Here is a 14,083-nt window from a genome sequence, read left to right as displayed (position 1 = left end):
ATACACAACCGTGGAAGCTATGCGTGGCAAAGAACCAAAGAGAACGAGTGCTACGAGAAAACCACAGCGAAGCTACAGCAGGCCTCAGGTGGTTTAAAAAACCAAGCATCGGGTAATGGCATCGTACTACTGGCAAGGGATGCACAGAGACATACAACAGGACGTACGTCGCTGTGAAACATGCCAACGATACAAGACCTCACAGCAGCAGGCAGCAGGGAAAATGCTAACAGGAATAGCAAAAGCACCCTGGGAAACTCTCTGCATAGACTTCGTTGGTCCACTATCGAGGTCTAGTCACGGCAATAACATGTTTCTAGTGATGTTCGACAAGTTCTCCAAGTGGGTGGAGCTAGCAGCCGTCAGAAAAGCAACAACAGAAATTGTATTTAAAGTTTTACGGGAACAGATATGGTACACCGAAAAAACTCATCTCGGACAACGGAATACAGTTTACGAGTAATAAGTTTAAGGCACAGTTACAGAAATGGGAAATCGTCCACCAGTTAACAGCGCCATACACCGCGCAAGAGAACCCAGCCGAGAGGGCAAATAGGACAATAAAAACTATGATAGCTATATTTTCCGGAACCGAACACACACGGTGGTCGACTTGCTACCCGAAATAGCAATGGCCATCAATAGTAGCAGGTCAGAATCAACAGGATACAGCCCGGCGTACCTACTATACGGACGGGAAATACGACTACCCGGGAACCTGTATAACGAAACCACACCTGGATCCGGAATGGTAAAGGAAACAATAGAGGCAAGGTTGCAACGCATGATAGAAACGAGCAAACTAGCACATCGAAACATGGGAAAAGCAGCAGAAGACCAAGCCAGATCATACAACCTACGGAAAAGAGACTGGAGACCCAAAGTAGGAGATCTCGTATGGGAACGACAATACCCATTGTCAAAGGTAGCTATTGGGTTTGCAGCAAAGTTAGCACCGAAATACGAGGGCCCATCCAAAGTGACGGGTTTCGTTTCAACAGTTATAGCGACAATATGACATACGGCGACAGGAAAACACACAGAGCATACATAAACGAACTGAAACCTGTAGTAGAGAACGAAGTAACTTAAAGTGATATCTCCCAACTAATCACCAAAAGCATTGCTTATTTCAGAATGGACAAGAAACTAGAAAGCTCACTAAAAAATACCGGGAAAACCTGGAAAGCCTAAACCAGCAGCGGCGTCGAGCCATCATACTCGGAGCCGTGGACGTGGCAGGTCCAGCTGGAGGCAGAAGACCAACCATGGCGGCACCGGTCGCAAGACAGGCACCAGCTAGAAGAGAAGAAACAAACTCAACAACGACGACAAGGACAACACAAGGACACGGAAAAGGAACAGGATACGACACCAAACAACCGCAACGGAGAAATAGCCACAGATCAAGATCCCCACAGCAAAGCACATCCACAGGAACTAAACGACGACCCACCGTCACAAATATATAAAATTAAACTTTCACATTAAAGCTTAAAAAGCACATTCCAAATACTGGCCTTTTATTATTCAAACGCGCGCCTAAAGCCAACAGCACCCGGTCACATTTATTCGATGAAGTTATCGATTGCCGTTAATCATCGCTCAATAAACCCGATTATCCAAAGCGGGATTATCATTTTCGTCCGATCTGGTCACACTAAGCAGCGCCTATATAAGCGGAGACATAGCCCCAGGCCAGTCCCTTGAGTTCCGACGATTCTCGAGGAAACAACAACTAGGAGGAATACCCGGGTAAGTGTTCTGGTAGTTAATGGTAATGGTGGTGGATCTGTAAGAGTTCGGTTTGAATTCGGCTCTACGACCTGGTGAGGATAACCGACGCCCGGTGTGGTTTAGGAATACGCACCCAGGCCCGGTCGTGATCGCTGAGCCCGGCACGGTAGTCGTAACTCCGGCCCATCTTAGTGAGTTCGTACCGGAAGTCACGTTTCCGGCTTCCGACCCGGAAACGATACGGAATAAAACGGCAGGTCGAAACTAACGATGCCCGGCAGCTCGAAACTTACGATGCCCTACATTCCCACATCCCACTAGAAATCCAAGTAGTTCGTTCCTCTAAAACGACCCAGAACACTACGAACCCGACGTACTCGAACGACGAGACACGACGACGCCAACAGTGCATAATCGGCCCTTCCGAAGCGCCGACACCAAGCAGTGCACCCAGCCACAGCGCATCGTCGACTCCAAGCAGTGTATAATCGACCACTCAGCCATCACACATCGGCAACACCAAGCAGTTCCTCGAACCATTGCTAAATCTCAGCGGCAAGCAGTGCAACATACTGCCCTTCCGAAGCGCCGATCCCGCACTCAAAGCATTGCGATACTCAACGAGCAGCGATATACTCGGCCCTTCCGCAGCGTCGATATCAACAAGCAGTACCACATTCAGCCCTTCAGCAGCGCCGACGCCACTTATCAAGCAGTATCACGCTCGATATAATTATAGTTAGAAAACGTAGTCTTAATCAATCGTACTATTAAAATATAACCATACTCTGAAGCGTTCGATTTGTGTTCTTCTTTTGGGGAAAGAAATAAATTTCTGTCTCGAACCCACGGCGAGCTATACCGCCTCCCAAAACAGGGCCGTTACAGTGGCGCCCGAGCAAATTTAACACAAAAAGACATTATCCTCAAATAGAAACACCAAAGATTGTTTACCCTCTTCCTCAGCACAACACAAAATAATACAATGGTAGACTAGTTAGCTCGAGGCTGGATAAGCAATGCCAACAAAGCCCAACTGGAAGCCTATCTAATAGATTTTGAGGTCAAAGAAACACTGTGCGAGGACATGCGAAGACAAATTTTAGATTTTATAAAGAACGGCAACCACGGCGAGGAAACTATCAAACGCCATTTAAAACTGGTTCAGAAACACGCAAGAAGCCCATCACCAGCACCTAACGGAACAGGAAACCAACCGAAAGGCATTAGTGGGACAACCGACCCAAAGGAACGCATCGAGGAAAAACATAAATACCTGCAAGTGCCGAACCCGACGGAGTTTGTCGAAGGAAAACCTGGACCTAAGCCCACAAGGACAGAAGGAAATAAAGTGGCCACGGCGAGCTATACCGCCTCCCAAAACAGGGTCGTTACAGTGGCCACGATGGGAGTAATACGAAGTTGGGGAGAAGAATACAACGGAACTGGAAACCCGGAAGAGTTCATTAGTAGAACAGAGGAATTAGCAGAGGCATACGGCATAGATCTAGATCATGCAGCAGGAGCAATGGTAATACTTCTCAGAGGCTGCGCCTTGGATTGGTGGCACATCCACACAAACCCGATGCCGTCATGGAGCACCTTCCGGAAAGATTTCCTAGAGTAGTACAGGCCAGCGGATCATGAGGAGAAAGCTATGGAAAGCATCACACATAGACACCAGGGCGAGAACGATCCAGCGAAGAGTATGTGCTAGAATTTAGGAAATTCATGCGATTCACTACGCTCACAGAAGAAAAAAAACTGGAGGGGGTGTACCAAAACAGTCGAGTGAAGTTCAAGCGATATGCTAAACGTGGAGAATGCCAAATCCTAGCGGAATACCTCCGACTACCCGAGGAATTGGAGGCACTACAACCACATGGGCATGCAACACAGCAGACAACGCAACAAACACCGGAAACTCGCTTGGGACACCAACCACCAGGAAGTTACTGGAGACCACCAAGGAACCAGTGGAGACCCCAAGAAACACAACCAATACTTAACAGAGGCGTCACAAGATCTTGGGACATGAACAATAGATGCTCGCGGTGCAAGGCAGTGGGACACATAACACGTGGATGCAATAACTAACCAAGACGGTTTTGCTGGGTATGCGGACAGGATGGAATACGAACAATTCATTGCTGCCGCAGGAATGAAACGACGGGAAACGGAAGACGCCCATGGGATCAGAGCGGGCACCCAGGGCACACACCACACCCGCAACATCAATAAAGTTCAACGGTCGACGTCTACTAGCACAAGTCATCATAGGCAGCACAAGAACTCGCGGTGCAATAGACACAGGAGCCACACGGAGTTTTATCGGCCAAGAACTAGCCAGCAGAATAGCTAGACATGGAAAAAGAAAGCAAGTAATTGAAGCCATAAGACTTGCAGACGGAACAAACAGAACGGTCACAGAGGCACTAGAAGTACCAATACAACTCAGGACACAAACAAACACAACAACACTACTAGTCCTCGACGAGGTGATCGGAGACCTACTCTTGGGAATAGACTTCTTAGAACAATGCAACGCTACACCTAAATGCGGAGGCATCACAGCGAAAATTAAAAAGAAGAATAGGAACCAACGCAGAAGCAAGAAACACAAGAGACACGGCATCGGATCACTAGAAACATGGAATTAGACCCTCAAAAGGGAGTTAGAGATAATGAGCCAAATCAAAGAAGTAAGTCACATTGCAAGCCACAAAATATTCATGAAGCACGACCGCCCAATTAAACAGAGGTACTACCCTCGAAACCCAGCAATGCATTCAATAATAAACAAACAAGTCGACGAACTTATAGCACAGAACCTCATAGAACCCTCGCACTCCGCCTACAGTTCGCTAGTGGTAATCGTGGAGAAGAAAAACAAGGAATGGAGGCTTTGCATAGACTATAGGCAACTGAACGAGCACTCTGAGCGAGACGCATACCCAGTACCACGAATGGATCACATTCTCAACCAACTCCGCGAGGCAAAATACATAAGCACACTGGATCTGAAAAGTGGCTAATGGCAGATACCGATGAACGAAGACAGTAAACAGTACACTGCCTTTACGGTACCAGGACGCGGACTGTTTCAGTGGAAAGTAATGCCCTTCGGATTACACACAGCACCAGCAACGTTCCAAAGAGCGCTAGACTCAGTCATCGGACCAGAGATGGAACCATTCGCGTTGGCATACCTGGATGACATAGTGGTAATCGGGCGCACGAAACGGGAACACCTGGAGAAACTACAGGAGGTAATGAGGCGACTCCGCAAGGCAAATCTTCAAGGAAGAACTGAAATACCTAGGATACGTAATCAGCGCAAGAGGTATACACACCGATCCAGAAAAGATAGCCGAAATCCTCAACATGCCAAGCCCACAGACAACGAAGCAAGTACACAGCTTCCTAGGGGTGGCCTCCTGGTACAGAAGATTCGTCACGAACTTCACTGAACTAGCGCAACCGCTGTACAACCTGGTCAAGTAGGGGACAAAGTACAAATGGACCGAGTAGACAGAAGAGGCGACCAAAAACCTAAAGAAAGCCCTAACCGAAGCACCGGTCCCGGCTTGTCCGGACTTTGAAAAAACCTTTGTACTTCAGACGAACGCCAGTAATTACGGACTAGGAGCAGTACTGACCCAAGAGTACGAAAACGGAGAACACGTTATTTCATATGCCAGTCGGAAGCAGACAAAAACAGAACAAAACACTGGGGCATCCAGAAAATGAGGATGTACCTGGAAGGGTACCACTTCGTCGTTATCACGAACCACCAAGCACTTAAATGGCTTAACTCGATCGAGAGCCCTTCAGGACGGATTGCCAGATGGACATTGGCAACGCAGCCATACTCATTCGAGGTACGCTATCGCAAAGGCAAGCTTAACGTCGTGGCAGACGCATTATCCCGAATGCTCGAGGTAGAAATACATGGAGCCGAAATAGAGGAGGACGAGTGGATAAAATAGAAACTCCTTGCAATAGAAAAAGACCCAGAAACATGGCCAGATTACGCATTAATAGAAGGGAAACTATACAGACCTCTACCGTCATGGGCCGCAGACGAGGATACACAACCTTGGAAGCTATGCGTGGCAAAGAACCAAAGAGAACGAGTGCTACGAGAAAACCACAGCGAAGCTACAGCAGGCCTCAGGTGGTTTAAAAAACCAAGCATCGGGTAATGGCATCGTACTACTGGCAAGGGATGCACAGAGACATACAACAGGACGTACGTCGCTGTGAAACATGCCAACGATACAAGACCTCACAGCAGCAGGCAGCAGGGAAAATGCTAACAGGAATAGCAAAAGCACCCTGGGAAACTCTCTGCATAGACTTCGTTGGTCCACTATCGAGGTCTAGTCACGGCAATAACATGTTTCTAGTGATGTTCGACAAGTTCTCCAAGTGGGTGGAGCTAGCAGCCGTCAGAAAAGCAACAACAGAAATTGTATTTAAAGTTTTACGGGAACAGATCCTCACACGATATGGTAGACCGAAAAAACTCATCTCGGACAACGGAATACAGTTTACGAGTAATAAGTTTAAGGCACAGTTACAGAAATGGGAAATCTTCCACCAGTTAACAGCGCCATACACCGCGCAAGAGAACCCAGCCGAGAGGGCAAATAGGACAATAAAAACTATGATAGCTATATTTTCCGGAACCGAACACACACGGTGGTCGACTTGCTACCCGAAATAGCAATGGCCATCAATAGTAGCAGGTCAGAATCAACAGGATACAGCCCGGCGTACCTACTATACGGACGGGAAATACGACTACCCGGGAACCTGTATAACGAAACCACACCTGAATCCGGAATGGTAAAGGAAACAATAGAGGCAAGGTTGCAACGCATGATAGAAACGAGCAAACTAGCACATCGAAACATGGGAAAAGCAGCAGAAGACCAAGCCAGATCATACAACCTACGGAAAAGAGACTGGAGACCCAAAGTAGGAGATCTCGTATGGGAACGACAATACCCATTGTCAAAGGCAGCTATTGGGTTTGCAGCAAAGTTAGCACCGAAATACGAGGGCCCATTCAAAGTGACGGGTTTCGTTTCAACAGTTATAGCGACAATAAGACATACGGCGACAGGAAAAACACACAGAGCATACATAAACGAACTGAAACCTGTAATAGAGAACGAAGTATCACCAAAAGCATTGCATATTTCAGGATGGACAAGAAACTAGAAAGCTCACTAAAAAATACCGGGAAAACCTGGAAAACCTAAACCAGCAGCGGCGTCGAGCCATCATACTCGGGGCCGTGGACGTGGCAGGTCCAGCTGGAGGCAGGAGACCAACCATGACGGCACCGGTCGTAAGACAGGCACCAGCTAGAAGAGAAGACGACCCACCGTCACAAATATATAAAATTCAACTTTCACATTAAAGTTTAAAAAGAACATTCCAAAAACTGGCCTTTTATTATTCAAACGCGTGCCCAAAGCCAACAGCACCTGGTCACATTTATTCGACGAAGTTATCGATTGCCGATAATCACCGTCCAATAAACCAGATTACCCAAAGCGGGATTATCATCATCGTCCGATCTGGTCACACTAAGCAGCGCCTATATAAGCGGAGACACAGCCCCAGACCAGTTCCGACGATTCTCGAGGAAACAACAACTAGGAGGAATACCTGGGTACGTGTTCTGGTAGTTAGTCTTGCTAGTGGTGGTGGATCCGTAAGACTTCGGTTTGAATTCGGCTCTACGACCTGGTGAGGATTGCCGGCGCCCGGTGTGGTTAAGGAATACGCACCCAGACCCGGTCGTGATCGCTGGGCCCGGCACGGTAGTCGTAACTCTGGCCCGTCTCAGTGAGTTCCTACCTGAAGTCACGTTTCCGGTTTCCGACCCGGAAACGACACGGAATAAAACGGCAGGTCGAAACTAACGATGCCCTACATTCCCACATCCCACTAGAAATCCAAGTAGTTCGTTCCTCTAAAACGACCCAGAACACTACGAACCCGACGTACTCGAACGACGAGACACGACGACGCCAACAGTGCATAATCGGTCCTTCCGAAGCGCCGACACCAAGCAGTGCACCCAGCCACAGCGCATCGTCGACACCAAGCAGTGCAACCAGCCTCAGCGCATCGTCGACTCCAAGCAGTGTATAATCGACCACTCAGCCATCACACATCGGCTACACCAAGCAGTTCCTCGAACCATTGCTAAATCCCAGCAGCAAGCAGTGCAACATACTGCCCTTCCGAAACGCCGATCCCGCACACAAAGCACTGCGATACTCAACGAGCAGCGATATACTCGGCCCTTTCGCAGCGTCGATATCAACAAGCAGTACCACATTCAGCTCTTCAGCAGCGCCGACGCCACTTATCAAGCAGTATCACGCTCGATATAATTATAGTTAGAAAACGTAGTCTTAATCAATCGTACCGATCAAAGGAGGAAATAAATTTCTGTCTCGAAGACGACGTTGGTCTTTTTGCTGTTGCTGCAGTAGTTATGGTCCCGTTGGCACATTGTTGCCGCTCTTGTAGATGTTGTTGTACTTTATTGCTTTTTGTGTGGTCCTGTTGTTGCCGAAGATGATGATTCTTGAAGATTTTCCTATTTTGATGATTTTGATTGCTCTTGAGCTTAGGGTTTTTTTGTTTTGTTATTTAAAATAATACAATTTTAATTTTGGTTCTTTTCATTGAGTTTAAACGAGTTGGCGGTTTGTTTTTAATTTCAATTTATGGAATTATTTTATCACTATTTTATTTGGTTTGCAAGAGTTGGGCTTATTTATTTTTTTATTTTTCAACTTTCAATAAATTTTTCGTTGTTTTAGCCTTGGATACGCTAATATTTTCGATGTCAAAATTTATTTTTATTTTAAACTTGTCGATTTTTCGACCACAGCATCACAAAATATGTTGTACTATTTTTTGTCTTGAAAAACAGAAAATATTGTTTTTATCCTTTTGCTTATTTTAAAGTTTCAACTATTTTTACTTTGCAATCAGATTCTGATCAGCTTTCGATGTGAGCAGACGCGTTTTTCATTTCGTTATGACGCCATTTAAGTGCTCTGAGTGCAATGTTGCCGTTACGCATGCGCAACATCACGGTTTTGAGGCGGTTCGATGTTCATCGCTTTGTCATTCCACTTTCCACACTTCTTGTGTTAATTTGCTTGAAGAGGCAATAAAATTGCTAACCATTATGCCGAATCTGTTATGGCAATGTGATAGCTGCGTAGTGATTCAAACTTAAAAACAGACGAAATAATTGAAGAACTTCCGGAACTTAATAGCCAATACTTGCACTTAAGTACACAAATTCAAATCGCTTTTCCCGAATCTGTGGAGGCCCCAGCTAATGTTATCACCAACAAGCGGAAGAAGGAAAAAGTTGCCAATAAACCTCCGGCTACATCTACTTCCCATCATACCAATCCCGTTGTGTCAGACAATAACCCTCCCACAGAGGGCTTTATGGTTGTCTCCAAGAAAAATAAAAAGAATCGTAACAACAAGAAGCATATTATTGGTTCGGCGCTCGCTTGTGATCAACTTGCAGTACTGCATTCGCTGTAAGCACAAAGCCAGATGAGCTGTGCAAGTTTGTTTCTGACAAGTTAAAAGTAAATTCTGACAGTACACTGAAGTTCATTAACTTTAAGCTTGGAGTCCCGGAGCAGTATTATCAGACTGTTTTCAGCGGTGACTTCTCGCCCCAATCAGTTAAGGTGAGCCGATTCATCCACAGGGAGAGAGAGCACTTGGAGTCTACCGTGGTGGACACATTGGTTGGAGATCCATTGCGTACATCTATCGACGTCACTGGGTCTGACGTCATTAGCGGTGCACTTTCGTGCATCATTTATAACTGCAGTTCTCAACTTCATCACCAACAAAAAATGCATATGCTGGTGCTTAGGCCGCTCGCCCTCTACATCGTTCTTTCGAAACAAGGCGCGCAGCCGCAGCTGTTCGCAACAACAACAATAAGGCGCTCTCTTCGGAGTTTCGCTCTCTCATCATCATGAAGCTTCATACACTCCGTCGCTCTTGACCCCTTTTTTTTATGATGTACCCAGTGCATATGATAGTAGCGCGTACCTCATATTGGCGCTCTATCCATCTCCTTTTGCCTCGCTGCAACTCGTGGATGGCTAAGCGATTGCGTTGAACTATCACTCTCTTCGCACCTATATTTGCAACAACAATGTAATCCAATGACTTTTCCCTTTTCTTTATGCAGCTCCTTACTTGAAAAGGGTCCGCTTCTATACAGCGCTCTCTTCCGAGTTGGGCTCCCTTCACCTCCCGCTGCATCGGCACTTTGGCCGACGTTTGGATGGCTTACCGGTGTTTTTGGAGTTCCGCTCACTTCCTCATGGTTACCAACGGGGGATTGTAAAATATTACTTTTTTACGGACGCTTGCTCTGTCCACAAGTTTCTCTTCTGTTGCCTATCTTCGATGGTGAGCTTTCTGAATTGCGCTCCCAAGGCACTCACCGACTCTGGAAGTATCAGCAAGTAGATTGTGCGAATGGATTGCAACTATAACCTTCGTAATGATAATCTCCCAACACCAATTCATATCCGGACTGGAATGTTGCGGACGGCTCTGAATGGTTTTTTTGGACTTGCGAGGCAAAGGCTGCCGGTGGATTTCACGATACCACTTCATGACTTCCGTTATGAAGCTATGGCAACGATTTCAGAGAATTCATCAGACAAAAGAATTGGAAGTAATTGCCTTAAAATTTATTTTCAAAACATATCTGGAATGAGAACCAAAACTCAGTCCGTCTTCATGAGCACTTCCAACAGCGATTATGACATAAAATTATTGGTTGAAACCTGGCTGAACCCCAACTTCAACTCCGATGAGTTCTTCGATACTAACTTATTCCATGTTTTTCACAAAGATAGAGACTTCAGCAGAATGAAGTGCGAGAGAGGTGGAGGCGTTATCGTAGCTGATCGCCGTACCTTCTCCTGCTGCACAGTTGTACTTTCAAACGAGGACTCTCTTCTGGACCAGTTGGCTGTTGAGGTATCTGGATTGTCTGGGAAGACTGTAATAGTTGCTTCTAGTATTCCCCCTGGAAGTGACTTTACGCGTTATCAGTCGCATATGAATAACATTGCCAGGTTACATGCCAGCATAGATGACTATTGGTCTCGTTGTGACAGGAGATTTTAATTTGGGATCTGTTGTATGGTCATGTGATCCGCAATCCCATGCTATGGTGCCCGGCAATGTACACCAGCAACCTGAAATTATTGTCATCAATGATTGTTATAGTATGGACCTCACCCAGATAAATTATATTTTTAATGATTTGCATAAGCTACTAGATTTAATATTCATCAATTCTATTGTTCATTCCTCGGTAAGCCTTGTTGAATTTAGTATTTCTAGTTGTGATGTTCATCATAAGCCCTTATGCTTTAATATTGAATTTTATAATTTCTTACCAGTTATTAACTTTATTCCTATGTATAATTTTGATCATGCCAGCTTGGTTGCCGTAAGTGTTTGCCTCACGTCTATGGATTGGGTTTCCTTGCTATCAAATGCTTGCATTGAGACCAACTATAATAACTTTCTTAACGCTTCAAAAAATATTCTTGACAGCACTTGTTCAACCAAGGTACGGGGTTCCTATAGGCTTCTTTGGTATACCAAATGTCTCCAGAAATATAAAAATCTAAGAAATAAGTTCTACAAACGGTTCATTAGATGCGGTAATCCTTTGGATCGTGATAGATATAGACAACATAAGCGGGAATTTGAGTTTCTTAATAAATTTCTATATAATCAATACATTTCAGACATTGAAAATAGCTTAAATTCAAATCCAAATGTGATCTGGCGTTTTATTAATTCAAAGAAATCTTATTCTTCTATACCATCAACTGTGTCATATAACAATACTACCGCTAATTATGGGACAAATATTGCAAATTGCCTGCTTGTGATTGGAATGACCAGCAAATTCTAAATATTATTCCAGAAATTTGTAATATTGGTTCCCTTGAAATAAATGATGAGGACATTTGCGAAGCTATTTCGCAATTTGACGACTCCATTAAGCCGGGCATTGATGGTGTTTCTTCATTTTTTCTTAAAAAATGTTATCACTCCTTAAGATGATCTTCTCGTCTTCGCTATCTCAGGGTAAATTTATTTCTAGATGGAAAATTGCAAAAATTCTACCGGTTCATAAAGGCGGAAGCAAGTCTGAGTTTTTTAATCACAGGCCTATTGCTAAAATAAGCAATATTGCTAAGCTATTTGAGAGAATTGTAGTTAAAAAATTATCCTTCCTGATACGTACTTATATTGACCCTAATCAGCACGGGTTCATGCCCGGTCGTTCTACGACCTCGAATTTAGCTATTTTCGCGAAACATTGCATACAAGCTTTTGAGTTACATTCGCAAGTAGACACAGTTTATACTGATTTCGCCAAGGCATTTGACAAGGTTTCTCACTCTGCCTTGCAAGCAAAACTTTTTAAGCTTGGTATTCTCGGTTCTTTTCTAAATTGGATCTCTTCTTATTTGGCAAACCGATCCTATCATGTTGAAGTCAGCGGGTTTTGTCTCTTACTTCTATGAAGCAACCTTTGGTCTTCCTCAAGGCAGTTCTCTTGGTCCTTAGCTTTTCATTATTTTTTAATTATGCCGAAGGCATATGCAATGTTCGGATTTGTCAAAAGAAACACTACACTTTTTAAGGACCCATACTCACGACTGACACTGTTCTCAGCATTTGTGCTTTCAAGAGTGGAATATGCTTCCTTTATATGGAACCCTTCAGGTGTTGTTCATATTAATAGAATTGAGAGGCTGCAGAAAAAATTCCTAAAATTTGCACTTCAGCCGATAAACTTTTCGGAACCTTTGCCAGATTACACTGGCCGATGTTGCCTACTGCATACCAGCAGTCTAGTAGATCGGCGTTCGATAGCGAGCTTGCTCTTTATCAACGATGTTATAATTGGTAATATAGAAAGTCCATTATATTAAGCTCAATTAAATTCAATATCCCTGCCAGGAGTCTCCTTACCGTCATCCCACTTTTTGAAAGTGCTGCGAAGACCAACTATAAGCGGAATGAGCCAATCTTAAGAACTTTAAGACTTTTTAACTCTTTGCCACTAAGTATTCGATTGGTTTGGGGATCCAAGAAGGGTGTGCTTAGGCAATTAGGGAATATTTTTTATATAATATTAAGTTTTAAAGTTAAGTTAGCTGATAGCCAGTTAAGGATTTATCCATTGGCGTATAAATTAATAAACAAATTAATACTTTAGGTGCTTTACTTAGCTCTGAGTCTCTGCAGAGTTGTCGAAGGACCAAAATGTTAGGGATGCCAAGTAAATGAAGCAACCTTTTACATTGAGTTCTGAATATTTTTAATATTTGTTCAAATATTATTTCCAAGATTCTTATTCTAGACTTATTTATGGCCTACGCAGAGACCGCATATGTTTGCCTGAGCGGGAGAGTTGTCTTTTGTCCCCACCACAGGGGCCCTTGGTGCATTGTTGGAGACACATCTTAAGCGATAACATTTGATAACTCGAGTGCCCTGCACTTAAAGTGCACAAGTGCTAAGAACTAACCCCTTGTATTTATTGAGAAATAGATCACAAATTATGTCTCCAGATCGATTAACATGAAATCATAAAATCGTATTCTTCGGTTCGTGTTCATCTGAACAGAAACCCGACGAGAACGCTAAAGACAAAAAAGAGAAGCACCGCGTCAACTCCTATCTGAGGGGCGGAATTCTGCGTTACTCCAAGGCCCATATGTACAAGCGTCGTGCCCTGTATTGCCTGAAGGACAAGAAGAGAAGTTGAAGGTACCCATCAATAAGGTGAAGAAGATCGGAGGCCCCAAGAACGGAGGCGATGCGCTCGCCTTCCTAAACAAATCGAATGCCACTTACCCGACCAAGACTTTCGTAAAGAAGCACCCCTCCAAGGCCGACTTCAGCGAGCACAAGTGTAACACGCGCCGCATCCTGACGCCCGGAATTGTGTTGATCCTGCTGGCTGGTCGCCACCAGGGCAAGCGCGACGTCCTGCTCAAGGTCTTGGCCTCCGGACTGTTTCTGGTCATTTGACCCTTCGCTCTCAACTCGTGCCCATTGCAACACGTTTCCCTGCGATATGTGATCGGTGCCTTTTCGAAGGGTGATTTGTGCCAATAAAAAAAAATATGTTTCCATTGTTCCTACGAAATTTGAGTTTTCAGATTGAAGGAGCGCCAAATTAGCACAAAATTATGCGCTACTCCTTTTTCTCCAAGAACCC

The 14,083-nt window shown here is 44.7% G+C and overlaps 1 pseudogene; it reads left to right on the top strand.

Moving 5' to 3' along the window:
* Positions 1-6,468: 6,468 nt before the first annotated feature.
* LOC108138383 lies at positions 6,469-13,980 on the top strand (annotated as a pseudogene).
* Positions 13,981-14,083: the final 103 nt, after the last annotated feature.

Source organism: Drosophila elegans, unplaced genomic scaffold, assembly GCF_018152505.1.
Source record: "Drosophila elegans isolate 14027-0461.03 unplaced genomic scaffold, ASM1815250v1 contig_409, whole genome shotgun sequence".
Taxonomy (NCBI): domain Eukaryota; kingdom Metazoa; phylum Arthropoda; class Insecta; order Diptera; family Drosophilidae; genus Drosophila; species Drosophila elegans.
Note: the sequence above shows the minus strand (reverse complement) of the source record. Positions and strands in the feature narration are given on the sequence as shown.